Here is a 19,779-nt window from a genome sequence, read left to right as displayed (position 1 = left end):
AGGAACCAACATGATCCCTCTGGGACAAAACGGCCCCTGCGCCAATCTCAGAAGCGTCAATCTCAACCTGAAACGGAAGGGAAACATCCGGTTGGCGCAACACCGGAGCAGAAGTAAATCGACGTTTAAGCTCCTGAAAGGCAGAAACAGCCGCAGAGGACCAATTCGCCACATCAGCGCCTTTTTTCGTCAAATCGGTCAAGGGTTTACCCACTGGAAAAGTTAGCAATGAAACGGCGATAAAAATTTGCAAAACCCAAAAATTTCTGAAGGCTCTTTACGGACGTGGGTTGAATCCAATCATGAATGGCCTGAACCTTAACCGGATCCGTCTCAATAGATGAAGGAGAAAAAATAAAACCCAAAAAAGAAACCTTCTGCACCCCAAAGAGACACTTAGACCCCTTCACAAACAAAGCATTGTCACGAAAGATCTGAAATACCATCCTGACCTGTTCCACATGAGACTCCCAATCATCAGAAAAAATCAAAATATCGTCCAAATATACAATCAAGAATTTATCAATATAAGTCCGGAAGATATCATGCATGAAAGATTGAAAAACAGATGGAGCATTAGTGAGCCCGAACGGCATCACAAGGTATTCAAAATGGCCCTCGGGCGTATTGAACGCAGTTTTCCATTCATCACCCTGCTTAATATGAACAAGATTATACGCCCCCCGAAGGTCAATCTTCGTAAACCAACTAGCCCCCTTAATCCTAGCAAACAAATCGGAAAGCAAAGGTAAAGGGTATTGAAACTTGACCGTGATCTTACTCAAGAGGCGATAACCAATACAGGGTCTCAAGGAGCCATCCTTCTTAGCAACAAAAAAAAATCCCGCTCCCATTGGTGAAGAAGATGGCCGAATATGCCCTTTCTCCAAAGACTCCTTAACATAACTCCGCATAGCGGTATGTTCAGGCACAGACAGGTTGAAGAGTCGGCCCTTAGGAAACTTACAGCCTGGAATCAAATCAATAGCACAATCACAGTCCCTGTGCGGTGGAAGAGAACTGGACTTGGGCTCATCGAATACATCCTGAAAATCAGACAAAAACTCTGGAATTTTGGAAGAGGAAGAAGAGGAGATGGACATTAAAGTAACATCATTATGAACCCCCTGACAACCCCAACTAGTCACAGACATAGACTTCCAATCCAACACAGGTAATAAATATCACAGTACACTAATTGGTGGCAATGTATTCTAATATCAATCTATATATATATGTGCAAAGAAAAATTATTATATATTAATATCCAAACACCATAGGCCCACCAGGGTGCACTGTGTAGCAACTTCTGTGGTAACCACAGTATAGAACCGAACTAGAACCAAAACAATACAGGAAGAATCTAACTCCAGATGAAGAAACCAAGGCAAAAATTATTATTAAAATATGCCTTTATTTATGGGTGCGGCAATGGTTACAAAATTTATTAGAATTTATATATCATATGTTTACAATTAATACAATTATTTATAAAAATTATATAAAATGGCGCGGCACCAGGATTATAAGGTATGTCTAATATTCCTTTTCCCCCTCCTATATCAGAATAATCTCCATTATGCTACATATAAAACACTCCATTTCACGTGGTAAAATCTATTAGTAAATAATCAATCTGTGAAAACAAAGAAATAAATAACAAATATATAATAAGGTGCAAAACTATTTGCATAAATAAAGTGGCCAAGTGCATTAAATCCAAATATAATCGTTTTTAAAGTGCCAAAGTGAAAAGGAGTTTGCAAACCACTCAATAGGTGCAAACAGTGACAGCCTATGCTAAATCCACGTGTTTAAATAGCCTATATAGCAGCAGTATATTCACCTGAGGGGGATACAGCCTGTGCCTGCGTCTCGCCCGACGCGCGTTTCGGAAAACCGTTATCCTTCGTCAGGGGGGAGTAACAGTATCAATTGTGGGGGGCTTTTTATAGTATCCTGTCTCCTAGCGCCGCGGTCCAGGTGTAATCGGCGCACGCGTGGTTGAGAGAACCAGCACTTCCGGTCTCCGCGTCACATGACCGGCTGCATGGGAGCGGAGTACCCAGCGTAACCAAGGTAACATGGACGCCGAGATACCAGAACTGCCGAACGCATAAACCGCGCGTGCGCACAGCCAGGAGCGCAGCGTAGGAGAAATTATAGCCAGAGGTGGCTGAAATTACAAGGATATATGGCAAGAACAAAAAGATTTTTATTATAGAAAATTGTATATGTGTGTGTGATTATAACTACATAACTGTGCTGTGCAGACCACGCTTGCGCGCAAATAAAAATTATATGGGAAAATAATTAATATATCACATTCAAGGGGGCTTATAAATAAATAACAAATAACTCATTTCAAAAAAAGGGGGGGGGGGGAAATAGAAAGATTAAATAGTGATTAAGGAATACCAGTGGAATCATATATGATCCCATATATGGAATAATTTCCCAACATCCAACAAAATATTTCATCATATATAAATATATATGGGGCAAAATAACACAATTAAAGCTACAAATTAACCCTAATATCCAAGGTGCACCATAAAAAACATAATAATAAATAAAATAATTTTACATTATTGAAATTACTCCTATCTATATAACCACCGAAAATTAATTGGATAATGTCACATATATGCTTTGAATTGTGAAGCAAAACAAAAGAATTTTTTATATATATATATGTCTATGTATATAATCTATGTTACGTATAGATAATTCCCACAAGAATAATTCTTCCTTTTTCCTCCGCAGATTCAGACCTCCATGTTCAGGGTCCTGACGTCACACGTCCGCACAAGGTAAGTTGAACAATTATATGGGTCACTAATCCAATCAAAATATAAAAAGAGAAAATATTAGTGCCAATAAAACTTGCCATATTGAAAATAGGACAAAAATATTGTTTAAAAATAATTTTTATATATATATATTTTCTTACATATAAAAAAACAGTACATAAAACCCTAAAATGAATACAATTATAAAATAGATATATAAAGTTCATATAAAAAATATAAAAAATGATGATGGTTGTTATAAAAATGGTACAAAACTCAGATTTTCATTTAGGCCCTTTGGTGATACGGTATCAAGTGTCCAGATCCATTTGGTTTCTTTTTTGGCCAAGGATGTACTAATCTTGCCTCCTCTCTCACTCACCTTTATCATATCTATACCTGTTATCTTCAATAAAGATGCATCACACTCATGATATAATTTGAAGTGTTTTGGGATTGTTTTTAACAGCGATAAGTCATCTATCTCTTTTGCGGCCAAAATGCCCCGAATGTGTTCCCTGGCACGAACCCTCAGTTGTCTTGTTGTCATGCCCACATACACAAGGGAGCAGGGGCAAGTGGCATGATAAATCACAGCTTTTGAAGTGCAAGTTATCGCATGCTTGATTTTATATGAAATTGTGCCATCAAAATTACAGAACGATTCTGTTCTTAAAATGTTAGGACACGTAATGCATTGACCACAGGGTTTGCATCCCATTACCATCCTTGTGTTCATTAGAAAGGAGGGAACTACTGGATTATACGTGTAGTGACTCTTAACTAGTTCATCCTTCAGGTTTCTAGATCTCCGATAGGTGATATTAGGTCTCTCACTGATATATTGTGATAAAACCGGGTCTGCCTTCAGAATGGCCCAAGACTTAGTTAAGTATGATCTCATTAATTCCGTCTGCCCGTGATATTGTGTTATATATCTGATCACTCTATCGGGTTTTGGTGATTTTTTCTCGTACAGGGCTTGATGCCGTGTTATATGTTTGGCCCGGTTATATCCTTTCTTGATCGAGCGTTTGCTGTACCCCCGTTCTAGAAACCTCTCTTTCATATCAAGGGCTTGATTTTCAAAATCTATATCATTTGTGCAAATTCTACGTAAACGTAGAAATTGACCTATTGGTATAGATCTAATCATTGACTGGGGGTGTGACGAGGAGGCATGGAGAAGAGAATTTACTGCCGTTGATTTCCGAAAGATATCAGTGTATAGGCAACCACTGTCATCTTTATAAATGCCCACGTCCAAAAATTCCATAAATCTCTTATCACATTTGTACGTTAATTGAATATTAAGTGAATTTGAGTTCAATTGTTCCATAAATTCATGGAGAGATTCAATTGATCCTTGCCAAATAAAAAATATGTCATCAATGAACCGCACCCAAAAGAGAATGCGGTCCATTGATGACCCTGAAAAAAGGTCCCTCTCCCACAGCCCCAGGAACAAATTGGCATAAGATGGTGCAAAAGATGCACCCATCGCTGTGCCCTGGAGCTGCAGGTAGAAGGACCCCTTAAACAGAAAAAAATTTTTGGTCAAAGAAAATTCAAGGAGTTGAACCACAAACTTTTTCATGGATGCGGGCATAGGTGATGTCTCCAAAAAATACCCTGTTGCTTGTAGACCATTTTGGTGACGGATGTTGGTGTAAAGGCTTTCAACGTCACACGATACCAAAATCACATCTTCGCCCACATGAAGGCCATCGATCTTTTTCAAGAGGTCATTAGTATCTTTTAAAAAGGATGGCAGGTTTTCAACTAACGGTTGTAATCTTGAATCCAGAAACTTATTAATATTTTCAAGGTAGTTGCCACAACCAGATACGATGGGTCTACCCGGTGGGATTTTTTGGTTCTTATGGACCTTAGGTATTAAATAAAATGTTGACACCATTGGTTCACATACTTGAAGGGCCAGGAATAACTCTTTATTTATAATCTCACTATCAAGGGCTTCCCTTAAAATATTTAAAAGTTCAGTCCTAAACTTATCCAGGGGATTAAAAGTTAGTTTTTTGTAAAATATATTATTTTTAAGCTGCCGAAATGCCTCGTGTTCGTACATCTGCTTGGGCCAGATCACTACATTGCCCCCCTTGTCAGCTTGTTTAATGACCACATCAGGTATTTTACTTAATTTAACCAAAGCCATTTTCTCATCTTTATTCAAATTGTTACTGATTGGAAATCGCGGAATCTTATCAAATTCCTTGCTTACAGTTTTTACAAAAGTCTCAATGATGGGACATGCTGACAAGGGGGGAAACTTACGAGATTTGGGTCGGATGGAGCTTGGGATCTTACCTCCTATGGGTTCGTTGTGCTCTTGTGCTAATTCATCCAGAATCTCTAGTGCCTCCTGCTCCGCCTCTGTAGGAAACAATTGTGATATCTCTTCATTGTGAAAATGTTTTTTAAAAAGTAGCTTCCTAGCAAACAAATGTAAATCTTTTATAGCTACAAACTTGTCAAACTGTGCCGTAGGGCAAAATGTTAGACCTTTCTGTAAAACTTTCATCTCAATTTCAGATAAAACATTAGTACTTAAATTGATCACCTTTAAATTATTTCTGTAATTTTCTGGTGAGTATCTGAAATTTCGTTTCACCGGTGCATACCGTGGTTCACGTTTCCTTTTTGGAGTGGAATTAATGGAGGCTAAAGTAGATGCAGAGGCGGAGGAGGAGGCACCAGAAACGTTCACCGGTGCCTGACCAGAAGCAGCCGAATCAATCCGATCACGTGTGGTTTCCTTGGGGTCATACTTTCGCCACTTATATATTCTGCCCTTGGCAAGATCATCTTGATCTCTTGCCAACTTATTTTTCTGAGTATTTTGAATACTTTTTATCCACTGATCCATCAATTTCTCCAGTAGATTGTCCATGGATGTAAGCTGTTCAGCGGACAAACAATTCTTCGCCTTGATATATGCCTCATCTAATGATTTATCAATAATATCTATATTATTAGAATTGTATTGTATTAGCAATTCCATTAATTGTTTAGAGGCAATATTACATGTTTCTTCCCACTTCTTTATAAATTCCTCATTATTAACAGGGAAAGCAGGAGTCACATGTATCCGTAAACCCCTCGGAATTAATTGGAGTTGTACATAATTTTCAAGAAAAGCCTTACTCCACCACGCCCTGGTTCTCTTGTACATCAAATTCTTAATTGTTTTTAAAAATTCATCATATTGGCAACCATCAACAACCATTGCGTTTGCATTCCCATGTGAAAATACTGCCTTAATTTGCCCCTGCCAAGATGCTTCCCTGGCCTTAAAATCCATTCCTGATTGCGAGAATTTGACCTGTGCAGAACACAGTAATATAACAGTTAATAAATATCACAGTACACTAATTGGTGGCAATGTATTCTAATATCAATCTATATATATATGTGCAAAGAAAAATTATTATATATTAATATCCAAACACCATAGGCCCACCAGGGTGCACTGTGTAGCAACTTCTGTGGTAACCACAGTATAGAACCGAACTAGAACCAAAACAATACAGGAAGAATCCAACACAGGATTATGTACCTGCAACCACGGAAAACCCAACACGATAGCATCATGTAAATTATGCAATACCAGAAATCGACAATCTTCCTGATGGGCTGGCGCCATGTGCATGGTCACCTGTGTCCAAAACTGGGGCTTATTTTTAGCCAAAGGTGTAGCATCAATGCCCCTTAAAGGAATAAGGTTCTGCAAGGGCTGCAAGGGGAAACCACAATGCCTGGCAAACTCAAGGTCCATTAAGTTCAAAGCGGCGCCTGAATCCACAAATGCCAAGACAGAAAATGATGACAATGAGCAGATCAAGGACACCGATAACAGAAATTTAGGTTGTACAGTACTGATGGTAAATGAACTAGCGATCCTCTTTGTCCGTTTAGGGCAGACTGAAATGACATGAGAAGCGTCGCCACAATAATAACACAACCTATTCTGACGTCTGAGTCCTTGTCGTTCTGTCCTAGACAGAATCCTATCACACTGCATTGGCTCAGGAATCTGCTCTGAGGACAACGCCACAGCGCGCACAGTTCTGCGCTCCTGCAAGCGCCGATCAATCTGAATGGCCAAAGACATAGAATCACTCAGACCGACAGGCGTGGGAAACCCCACCATAACATCTTTAACGGATTCAGAAAGACCCTTTCTGAAAATTGCAGCCAAAGCATCATCATTCCATTTAGTCAACACAGACCATTTTCTAAATTTCGGACAAAACAATTCTGCCGCCTCTTGACCCTGAGATAGGGCCAACATGGTCTTCTCCACTTGATCCACGGATTTAGGTTCATCATATAATAGTCCTAAAGCCTGAAAAAAGGAATCTACATTAAGCAAAGCCGGATTCCCAGATTCCAGGGAAAATGCCCAATCCTGTGGATCACCATGTAGCAGGGAAATGACGATTTTAACCTGCTGAATAGAATCCCCAGAGGATCGAGGTCTCAAAGCAAAAAAACAGTTTACAGTTGTTTTTAAAACTCAAAAAATTGGACCTGTCACCAAAAAACAAATCAGGAGTAGGAATCTTCGGCTCTAAAACAGGAGTCTGAACAATATAATCAGAAATTCCCTGTACCCTAGCAGCAAGCTGGTCTACACTAGAAGCTAATTCCTGAACATCCATGCTAACACAAGACTCCTTAGCCACCCAGAGAAAAAGAGGGAAGAAAAGGCAAAGCAAACTGCAGAAAAAAAAATGACTCAACACCTTTCTTCCCTTCTTCTGAGATGCATTTAACTCATAGTGGGCCACTTGTACTGTTATGATCCGGTGACTTTGGAGCCGCATGAACTTTCTCTGGAGTAGGTGGAAACTGTACTGACCGCAAAACCTGAACTAACACCGCAACTAGAAGTAGCCGTGGGGTGTGCCTAAAAAACCCCTATAGATGGAAATAGGAATACTACCTTGCCTCAGAGCAGAACCCCAAAGGATAGGCAGCCCCCACGAATATTGACTGTGAGTAGGAGAGGAAAGACACACGCAGGCAGAAAACAGGATTCAGCAAAAGAGGCCACTCTAGCTAAATAGGGAAAGATAGGACAGAATACTAAGCGGTCAGTATTAAAACCCTTCCAAAAATATCCACAGCAGATAATACAAAAAGTTCCACAATCTAACTAAAGACATGGAATGTATATCTGCCACTCCAGAGAATCCAACAAGACTGTGAAAATACTGACACAATCTAAGCTGGACAAAAAAAAAACTGAATAGCACAGAATTATTAAGCACACAGAATGTGTGCCACAAAAACAAAACCAGACACTTATCTTTGCTGATTTGGCAGAAGGCAGAAGGAACCAAACCAGGACCAAAACCTCCCAACAACCATGGACAACTGGCAAGGACTAATGAATCCTGCACGCCTAAATACCCCAGTCAGAACTGCAATCAGCAGATACACCTGACCAGGACTGCAACTCAGGGACAACTGCATTACCACCTACAACCACCGGAGGGAGCCCAAAAGCAGAATTCACAACAGTACCCCCCCTTGAGGAGGGGTCACCGAACCCTCACCAGAGCCCCCAGGCCGATCAGGACGAGCCAGATGAAAAGCATGAACCAAATCAGCAGCATGGACATCAGAGGCAAAAACCCAAGAATTATCCTCCTGGCCATAACCCTTCCATTTGACAAGATACTGAAGCCTCCGCCTCGAAAAACGAGAATCCAAAATCTTCTCAACCACATACTCCAACTCCCCATCAACCAACACAGGGGCCGGAGGATCAACAGAGGGAACAACGGGTACCACATATTTCCGCAATAAAGATCTATGGAAGACATTATGGATAGCAAAAGAGGCCGGAAGCGCCAATCGAAAAGACACCGGATTAATAATCCCAGAAATCCTATAAGGACCAATAAACCGAGGCTTAAACTTAGGAGAAGAAACCTTCGTAGGAACATGACGGGAAGACAACCAGACCAGATCCCCAACCTGAAGCCGGGAACCAACACATCGACGACGGTTACCAAAACGTTGAGCCTCCTCCTGAGACAACACCAAATTGTCTACCACATGAGCCCAAATCTGCTGCAACCTGTCAACCACCGAATCCACACCAGGACAGTCAGAAGGCTCAACCTGCCCAGAAGAAAAATGAGGATGAAAACCAAAATTACAAAAAAAAGGCGAAACCAAAGTAGCCGAACTAGCCCGATTATTAAGGGCAAACTCGGCCAATGGCAAAAAGGCCACCCAATCATCCTGATCAGCAGACACAAAGCATCTCAAATAAGTCTCCAAGGTCTGATTAGTACGCTCGGTTTGGCCATTTGTCTTGAGGATGAAGTGCAGAGGAAAAAGATAAATCAATGCCCAGCCTAACACAAAAGGCCCGCCAAAACCTAGAAACAAACTGGGAACCTCTGTCAGACACAATATTCTCCGGAATACCATGCAAACGAACCACATGCTGAAAAAACAACAAAACTAAATCTGAAGAGGAAGGCAATATAGGCAAAGGCACCAAATGTACCATCTTAGAAAACCGGTCACAAACAACCCAGATAACCGACATCCTCTGGGAAACCGGAAGATCAGAAATAAAATCCATAGAAATATGCGTCCAGGGCCTCTCAGGGACCGGCAATGGCAAAAGCAACCCACTAGCACGGGAACAACAAGGCTTGGCCCGCGCACAAGTCCCACAGGACTGCACAAAAGAACGCACATCACGTGATAAAGAAGGCCACCAAAAGGACCTACCAACCAAGTCTCTGGTACCAAAAACACCAGGATGACCAGCCAACACAGAACAGTGAACCTCAGAAATCACTCTACTAGTCCATCTGTCAGGAACAAACAGTTTCCCCACTGGACAACGATCAGGTCTGTCAGTCTGAAATTCCTGAAGAACCCGTCGTAAATCAGGGGAAATAGCAGAAAGAACCACCCCTTCTTTCAGAATGCCGACCGGTTCAAGGACCTCAGGAGAATCAGGCAAAAAACTCCAAGAAAGGGCATCAGCCTTAATATTCTTGGAACCCGGAAGATACGAGACCACAAAATCAAAACGGGAAAAAAACAAGGACCATCGAGCCTGTCTAGGATTCAGCCGCTTGGCAGACTCGAGGTAAATCAAATTCTTATGATCGGTCAAGACCACAATACGGTGCTTAGCTCCCTCAAGCCAATGTCGCCACTCCTCAAATGCCTACTTCATAGCCAACAACTCCCGATTGCCGACATCATAATTGCGTTCAGCAGGCGAAAATTTACGGGAAAAGAATGCACACGGTTTCGTCAAGGAACCAACATGATCCCTCTGGGACAAAACGGCCCCTGCGCCAATCTCAGAAGCGTCAATCTCAACCTGAAACGGAAGGGAAACATCCGGTTGGCGCAACACCGGAGCAGAAGTAAATCGACGTTTAAGCTCCTGAAAGGCAGAAACAGCCGCAGAGGACCAATTCGCCACATCAGCGCCTTTTTTCGTCAAATCGGTCAAGGGTTTACCCACTGGAAAAGTTAGCAATGAAACGGCGATAAAAATTTGCAAAACCCAAAAATTTCTGAAGGCTCTTTACGGACGTGGGTTGAATCCAATCATGAATGGCCTGAACCTTAACCGGATCCGTCTCAATAGATGAAGGAGAAAAAATAAAACCCAAAAAAGAAACCTTCTGCACCCCAAAGAGACACTTAGACCCCTTCACAAACAAAGCATTGTCACGAAAGATCTGAAATACCATCCTGACCTGTTCCACATGAGACTCCCAATCATCAGAAAAAATCAAAATATCGTCCAAATATACAATCAAGAATTTATCAATATAAGTCCGGAAGATATCATGCATGAAAGATTGAAAAACAGATGGAGCATTAGTGAGCCCGAACGGCATCACAAGGTATTCAAAATGGCCCTCGGGCGTATTGAACGCAGTTTTCCATTCATCACCCTGCTTAATACGAACAAGATTATACGCCCCCCGAAGGTCAATCTTCGTAAACCAACTAGCCCCCTTAATCCTAGCAAACAAATCGGAAAGCAAAGGTAAAGGGTATTGAAACTTGACCGTGATCTTACTCAAGAGGCGATAACCAATACAGGGTCTCAAGGAGCCATCCTTCTTAGCAACAAAAAAAAATCCCGCTCCCATTGGTGAAGAAGATGGCCGAATATGCCCTTTCTCCAAAGACTCCTTAACATAACTCCGCATAGCGGTATGTTCAGGCACAGACAGGTTGAAGAGTCGGCCCTTAGGAAACTTACAGCCTGGAATCAAATCAATAGCACAATCACAGTCCCTGTGCGGTGGAAGAGAACTGGACTTGGGCTCATCGAATACATCCTGAAAATCAGACAAAAACTCTGGAATTTTGGAAGAGGAAGAAGAGGAGATGGACATTAAAGTAACATCATTATGAACCCCCTGACAACCCCAACTAGTCACAGACATAGACTTCCAATCCAACACAGGATTATGTACCTGCAACCACGGAAAACCCAACACGATAGCATCATGTAAATTATGCAATACCAGAAATCGACAATCTTCCTGATGGGCTGGCGCCATGCGCATGGTCACCTGTGTCCAAAACTGGGGCTTATTTTTAGCCAAAGGTGTAGCATCAATGCCCCTTAAAGGAATAAGGTTCTGCAAGGGCTGCAAGGGGAAACCACAATGCCTGGCAAACTCAAGGTCCATTAAGTTCAAAGCGGCGCCTGAATCCACAAATGCCAAGACAGAAAATGATGACAATGAGCAGATCAAGGACACCGATAACAGAAATTTAGGTTGTACAGTACTGATGGTAAATGAACTAGCGATCCTCTTTGTCCGTTTAGGGCAGACTGAAATGACATGAGAAGCGTCGCCACAATAATAACACAACCTATTCTGACGTCTGAGTCCTTGTCGTTCTGTCCTAGACAGAATCCTATCACACTGCATTGGCTCAGGAATCTGCTCTGAGGACAACGCCACAGCGCGCACAGTTCTGCGCTCCTGCAAGCGCCGATCAATCTGAATGGCCAAAGACATAGAATCACTCAGACCGACAGGCGTGGGAAACCCCACCATAACATCTTTAACGGATTCAGAAAGACCCTTTCTGAAAATTGCAGCCAAAGCATCATCATTCCATTTAGTCAACACAGACCATTTTCTAAATTTCGGACAAAACAATTCTGCCGCCTCTTGACCCTGAGATAGGGCCAACATGGTCTTCTCCACTTGATCCACGGAATTAGGTTCATCATATAATAGTCTTAAAGCCTGAAAAAAGGAATCTACATTAAGCAAAGCCGGATTCCCAGATTCCAGGGAAAATGCCCAATCCTGTGGATCACCATGCAGCAGGGAAATGACGATTTTAACCTGCTGAATAGAATCCCCAGAGGATCGAGGTCTCAAAGCAAAAAAACAGTTTACAGTTGTTTTTAAAACTCAAAAAATTGGACCTGTCACCAAAAAACAAATCAGGAGTAGGAATCTTCGGCTCTAAAACAGGAGTCTGAACAATATAATCAGAAATTCCCTGTACCCTAGCAGCAAGCTGGTCTACACTAGAAGCTAATTCCTGAACATCCATGCTAACACAAGACTCCTTAGCCACCCAGAGAAAAAGAGGGAAGAAAAGGCAAAGCAAACTGCAGAAAAAAAAATGACTCAACACCTTTCTTCCCTTCTTCTGAGATGCATTTAACTCATAGTGGGCCACTTGTACTGTTATGATCCGGTGACTTTGGAGCCGCATGAACTTTCTCTGGAGTAGGTGGAAACTGTACTGACCGCAAAACCTGAACTAACACCGCAACTAGAAGTAGCCGTGGGGTGTGCCTAAAAAACCCCTATAGATGGAAATAGGAATACTACCTTGCCTCAGAGCAGATCCCCAAAGGATAGGCAGCCCCCACGAATATTGACTGTGAGTAGGAGAGGAAAGACACACGCAGGCAGAAAACAGGATTCAGCAAAAGAGGCCACTCTAGCTAAATAGGGAAAGATAGGACAGAATACTAAGCGGTCAGTATTAAAACCCTTCCAAAAATATCCACAGCAGATAATACAAAAAGTTCCACAATCTAACTAAAGACATGGAATGTATATCTGCCACTCCAGAGAATCCAACAAGACTGAGAAAATACTGACACAATCTAAGCTGGACAAAAAAAAAACTGAATAGCACAGAATTATTAAGCACACAGAATGTGTGCCACAGAAACAAAACCAGACACTTATCTTTGCTGATTTGGCAGAAGGCAGAAGGAACCAAACCAGGACCAAAACCTCCCAACAACCATGGACAACTGGCAAGGACTAATGAATCCTGCACGCCTAAATACCCCAGTCAGAACTGCAATCAGCAGATACACCTGATCAGGACTGCAACTCAGGGACAACTGCATTACCACCTACAACCACCGGAGGGAGCCCAAAAGCAGAATTCACAACACCTCTCCCTGCTCCACCACTGTGTAGTCTGGGTTGTTAAATCCTTCAATAGCACTGCCAATACAAAAGTGTTGAAATGATAGATGATAGTTAAAATATACAGGGGCCTGTCATGATTCTCAATGGCGAGAGAACATAGCCCAGCATATATGAGAACTAGCTCTTGGAAGATGGAAACTATACTGACCATGAACTAAACCTGCCGCACAACTAGAAGTGGCCGGGTAGCATGCCTACGTTTTTTATCCCTAGATGCCCAGCGCCAGCCGGAGGACTACCTAATCCTAGCAGAGGAAAATACAGTCCTGGCTCACCTCTAGAGAAATTTTCCCAAAAGGCAGACAGAGGCCCCCACATATATTGGCGGTGATTTTAGATGAAATGACAAACGTAGTATGAAAATAGGTTTAGCAAAATCGAGGTCCGCTTACTAGATAGCAGGAAGACAGAAAGGGCACTTTCATGGTCGGCAGAAAACCCTATCAAAACACCATCCAGAAATTACTTTAAGACTCTAGCATTAACTCATAACACCAGAGTGGCAATTTCCGATCACAAGAGCTTTCCAGACACAGTAACGAAACAGCAGCTGTGAACAGGAACAAAATGCAAAAACACACAAGGACAAAAGTCCAACTTAGCTGGGAGTTGTCTGGTAGCAGGAACATGCACAGAAAGGCTTCTGATTACATTGTTGACCGGCATGAAACTGACAGAGGAGCAAGGTTATATAGCGACTCCCACATCCTGATAGGAACAGGTGAACAGAGGGGATGATGCACACAAGTTCAATTCCACAAGTGGCCACCGGGGGAGCCCAGAATCCAATTTCACAACAGTACCCCCCCCTCAAGGAGGGGGCACCGAACCCTCACCAGAACCACCAGGGCGATCAGGATGAGCCCTATGAAAGGCACGGACAAGATAGGAGGCATGAACATCAGAGGCAGTGACCCAAGAATTATCCTCCTGACCGTATCCCTTCCATTTGACCAGATACTGGAGTTTCCGTCTGGAAACACGAGAGTCTAAGATCTTTTCCACAACGTACTCCAACTCACCCTCAACCAACACCGGAGCAGGAGGCTCAACGGAAGGCACAACCGGTACCTCATACCTGCGCAACAATGACCGATGAAAAACATCATGAATCGAAAAGGATGCAGGAAGGTCCAAACGGAAGGACACAGGGTTAAGAATCTCCAATATCTTGTACGGGCCGATGAACCGAGGCTTAAACTTAGGAGAAGAAACCCTCATAGGGACAAAACGAGAAGACAACCACACCAAGTCCCCAACACAATTCCGAGGACCAACACGACGACGGCGGTTGGCAAAAAGCTGAGTCTTCTCCTGGGACAACTTCAAATTGTCCACCACCTGCCCCCAAATCTGATGCAACCTCTCCACCACAGCATCCACTCCAGGACAATCCGAAGATTCCACTTGACCGGAGGAAAATCGAGGATGAAACCCCGAATTACAGAAAAACGGGGACACCAAGGTGGCAGAGCTGGCCCGATTATTGAGGGCGAACTCCGCCAAAGGCAAAAAAGCAACCCAATCATCCTGATCCGCAGACACAAAACACCTCAAATATGTCTCCAAGGTCTGATTAGTCCGCTCGGTCTGGCCATTAGTCTGAGGATGGAAAGCAGACGAAAAAGACAAATCTATGCCCATCCTAGCACAGAATGCCCGCCAAAATCTAGACACGAATTGGGTCCCTCTGTCAGAAACGATATTCTCCGGGATACCATGCAAACGAACAACATTTTGAAAAAACAGAGGAACCAACTCGGAAGAAGAAGGCAACTTAGGCAAGGGAACCAGATGGACCATCTTAGAGAAACGGTCACACACCACCCAGATGACAGACATCTTCTGAGAAACAGGCAGATCCGAAATAAAATCCATCGAGATGTGCGTCCAAGGCCTCTTCGGGATAGGCAAGGGTAACAACAATCCACTAGCCCGAGAACAACAAGGCTTGGCCCGAGCACAAACGTCACAAGACTGCACAAAGCCTCGCACATCTCTTGACAGGGAAGGCCACCAGAAGGACCTTGCCACCAAATCCCTGGTACCAAAGATTCCAGGATGACCTGCCAACGCAGAAGAATGAACCTCAGAGATGACTCTACTGGTCCAATCATCAGGAACAAACAGTCTACCAGGTGGGCAACGATCAGGTCTATCCGCCTGAAACTCCTGCAAGGCCCGCCGCAGGTCTGGAGAAACGGCAGACAATATCACTCCATCTTTAAGGATACCTGTGGGCTCAGAATTACCAGGGGAGTCAGGCTCAAAACTCCTAGAAAGGGCATCCGCCTTAACATTCTTAGAACCTGGTAGGTACGACACCACAAAATTAAACCGAGAGAAAAACAACGACCAGCGCGCCTGTCTAGGATTCAGGCGCCTGGCAGACTCAAGGTAAATTAAATTTTTGTGGTCAGTCAATACCACCACCTGATGTCTGGCCCCCTCAAGCCAGTGACGCCACTCCTCAAAAGCCCACTTCATGGCCAAAAGCTCCCGATTCCCAATATCATAATTCCGCTCGGCGGGCGAAAATTTACGGGAAAAAAAAGCACAAGGTCTCATCACGGAGCAGTCGGAACTTCTCTGCGACAACACCGCCCCAGCTCCGATTTCAGAAGCGTCGACCTCAACCTGAAAAGGAAGAGCAACATCAGGCTGACGCAACACTGGGGCGGAAGAAAAGCGGCGCTTGAGCTCCCGAAAGGCCTCCACAGCATCAGGGGACCAATCAGCAACATCAGCACCCTTCTTAGTCAAATCAGTCAATGGTTTAACAACATCAGAAAAACCAGCAATAAATCGACGATAAAAGTTAGCAAAGCCCAAAAATTTCTGAAGACTCTTAAGAGAAGAGGGTTGCGTCCAATCACGAATAGCCTGAACCTTGACAGGATCCATCTCGATGGAAGAGGGGGAAAAAATGTATCCCAAGAAGGAAATCTTTTGAACCCCAAAAACACACTTAGAACCCTTCACAAACAAGGAATTAGACCGCAAAACCTGAAAAACCCTCCTGACCTGCTGGACATGAGAGTCCCAGTCATCCGAAAAAATCAGAATATCATCCAGATACACAATCATAAATTTATCCAAATAATCGCGGAAAATGTCATGCATAAAGGACTGGAAGACTGAAGGGGCATTTGAAAGACCAAAAGGCATCACCAAATACTCAAAATGGCCCTCGGGCGTATTAAATGCGGTTTTCCACTCATCCCCCTGCTTGATTCGCACCAAATTATACGCCCCACGGAGATCAATCTTAGAGAACCACTTGGCCCCCTTTATACGAGCAAACAAATCAGTAAGCAGTGGTAACGGATATTGATATTTAACCGTGATTTTATTCAAAAGTCGATAATCAATACACGGCCTCAAAGAGCCATCTTTCTTAGACACAAAGAAAAACCCGGCTCCTAAGGGAGATGACGAAGGACGAATATGTCCCTTTTCCAAGGACTCCTTTATATATTCTCGCATAGCAGCGTGTTCAGGCACAGACAGATTAAATAAACGACCCTTAGGGTATTTACTACCCGGGATCAAGTCTATGGCACAATCGCACTCCCGGTGCGGAGGTAGTGAACCAAGCTTGGGTTCTTCAAAAACGTCACGAAAGTCAGACAAGAAATCAGGAATCTCAGAGGGAATAGATGATGAAATGGAAACCAAAGGTACGTCCCCATGAGTTCCTTTACATCCCCAGCTTAACACAGACATCGCTTTCCAGTCGAGGACTGGGTTATGAGATTGCAGCCATGGCAATCCCAGCACCAAAACATCATGTAGATTATACAGCACCAGAAAGCGAATAACCTCCTGGTGATCCGGATTAACACGCATAGTCACTTGTGTCCAGTATTGTGGTTTATTACTAGCCAATGGGGTGGAGTCAATCCCTTTCAGAGGTATCGGAGCCTCCAATGGCTCCAAATCATACCCGCAGCGTTTGGCAAAGGACCAATCCATAAGACTCAAAGCAGCGCCAGAGTCGACATAGGCGTCCGCGGTAATAGATGACAAAGAACAAATCAGGGTCACAGATAGAATAAACTTAGACTGCAAAGTGCTAATTGAAACAGACTTGTCAGGCTTCTTAGTACGCTTAAAGCATGCTGATATAACATGAGTAGAATCACCACAATAGAAGCACAACCCATTTTTTCGTCTAAAATTCTGCCGCTCGCTTCTGGACAGAATTCTATCACATTGCATATTTTCTGGCGTTTTCTCAGTAGACACCGCCAAATGGTGCACAGGTTTGCGCTCCCGCAGACGCCTATCGATCTGAATAGCCATCGTCATGGACTCATTCAGACCCGCAGGCACAGGGAACCCCACCATAACATCCTTAATGGCATCAGAGAGACCTTCTCTGAAAATCGCCGCCAGGGCGCACTCATTCCACTGAGTAAGCACAGACCATTTGCGGAATTTTTGGCAGTATATTTCAGCTTCATCTTGCCCCTGAGACAAGGACATCAAGGCCTTTTCCGCCTGAAGCTCTAAATGAGGTTCCTCATAAAGCAACCCCAAGGCCAGAAAAAACGCATCCACATTGAGCAACGCAGGATCCCCTGGTGCCAATGCAAAAGCCCAGTCTTGAGGGTCGCCCCGGAGCAAGGAAATTACAATCCTGACCTGCTGTGCACGGTCTCCGGCAGAGCGAGACTTCAAGGACAAAAACAATTTGCAATTATTTTTAAAATTTTGAAAGTGAGATCTATTCCCCGAGAAGAATTCAGGCAAAGGAATTCTAGGCTCAGACATAGGTGCATGAACAACAAAATCTTGCAAATTTTGTACCTTTGTGGCGAGATTATTCAAACCTGTAGCTACACTCTGAAGATCCATTTCAAACAGGTGAACACAGAGCCATTCAAGGATTAGAAGGAGAGAAAGAGAGGAAGGCTGCAGTATAGGCAGACTAGCAAGTGATTCAATTAAGAGCACACTCAGAACTAGAGGGAAAAAAAAAAAAAAAAAATTGTAGCAGACTTCTTTTTTCTCTCCTTTCTCAGCCAGTAATTTAACCCTTTTTTTTGGGCCGGTCAAACTGTCATGATTCTCAATGGCGAGAGAACATAGCCCAGCATATATGAGAACTAGCTCTTGGAAGATGGAAACTATACTGACCATGAACTAAACCTGCCGCACAACTAGAAGTGGCCGGGTAGCATGCCTACGTTTTTTATCCCTAGATGCCCAGCGCCAGCCGGAGGACTACCTAATCCTAGCAGAGGAAAATACAGTCCTGGCTCACCTCTAGAGAAATTTTCCCAAAAGGCAGACAGAGGCCCCCACATATATTGGCGGTGATTTTAGATGAAATGACAAACGTAGTATGAAAATAGGTTTAGCAAAATCGAGGTCCGCTTACTAGATAGCAGGAAGACAGAAAGGGCACTTTCATGGTCGGCAGAAAACCCTATCAAAACACCATCCAGAAATTACTTTAAGACTCTAGCATTAACTCATAACACCAGAGTGGCAATTTCCGATCACAAGAGCTTTCCAGACACAGTAACGAAACAGCAGCTGTGAACAGGAACAAAATGCAAAAACACACAAGGACAAAAGTCCAACTTAGCTGGGAGTTGTCTGGTAGCAGGAACATGCACAGAAAGGCTTCTGATTACATTGTTGACCGGCATGAAACTGACAGAGGAGCAAGGTTATATAGCGACTCCCACATCCTGATAGGAACAGGTGAACAGAGGGGATGATGCACACAAGTTCAATTCCACAAGTGGCCACCGGGGGAGCCCAGAATCCAATTTCACAACAGGGGCCCTGGCCACCATTTAGACCAGTTAATACTTTGCACCTACTACTATCACTGTCTGCTACTCAGCAGAGGAGCCCACCCCTGTACCTAGCTATGCCACACGTCTATTTATGAACAATTTTTTGGCAGACATTTAGCCCACTTTATTATTTGAGTCTACTAACTGTGTCTGCCGCTCATTAAAGTTGTCCTCCACTGAACAAAGAAATGCCGCCTGTTTAGTCCTGTTACCACATTTGAACTGCATTTAGGCTACTTTATTATTTGGGCCTACTAACTGTGTCTGCCGCTCTACAAAAAGCCAAAATGGCTGGCGCACTACACTATACATACATAAATTCAAAGAATAGCGGGGGTGCAAAAATAAGCGGCTGAAAATGATATAACTAAAGCAAAGAAAAAAGAAGCCACTCAGGAACTTGATGCACACCACCCATAGTGATTATCAAAAAGGAACAACTTTAATGGTAAGACAAGATTAAAAACAATTAAGAACAATCACAGAACAACTCCCCCATCAGGCCTGTTCAAAGGTAATTGCTGCATGAAAGACATAAGGAAATGCTAGGCAAACTAGATAAGGAAATATGCCAACATAATACACTGTAACAAACCCACAGAATGTAAGTACAGATGCTGATATATAACCACTTAGACAATTGCAGAATAACACATGCTGGCCATG

Source organism: Ranitomeya variabilis, chromosome 2 (genome assembly GCF_051348905.1).
Source record: "Ranitomeya variabilis isolate aRanVar5 chromosome 2, aRanVar5.hap1, whole genome shotgun sequence".
Taxonomy (NCBI): Eukaryota; Metazoa; Chordata; class Amphibia; order Anura; family Dendrobatidae; genus Ranitomeya; species Ranitomeya variabilis.
The sequence above is the reverse complement of the archived record's forward strand: the minus strand, read 5'-3'. Positions refer to the sequence as shown.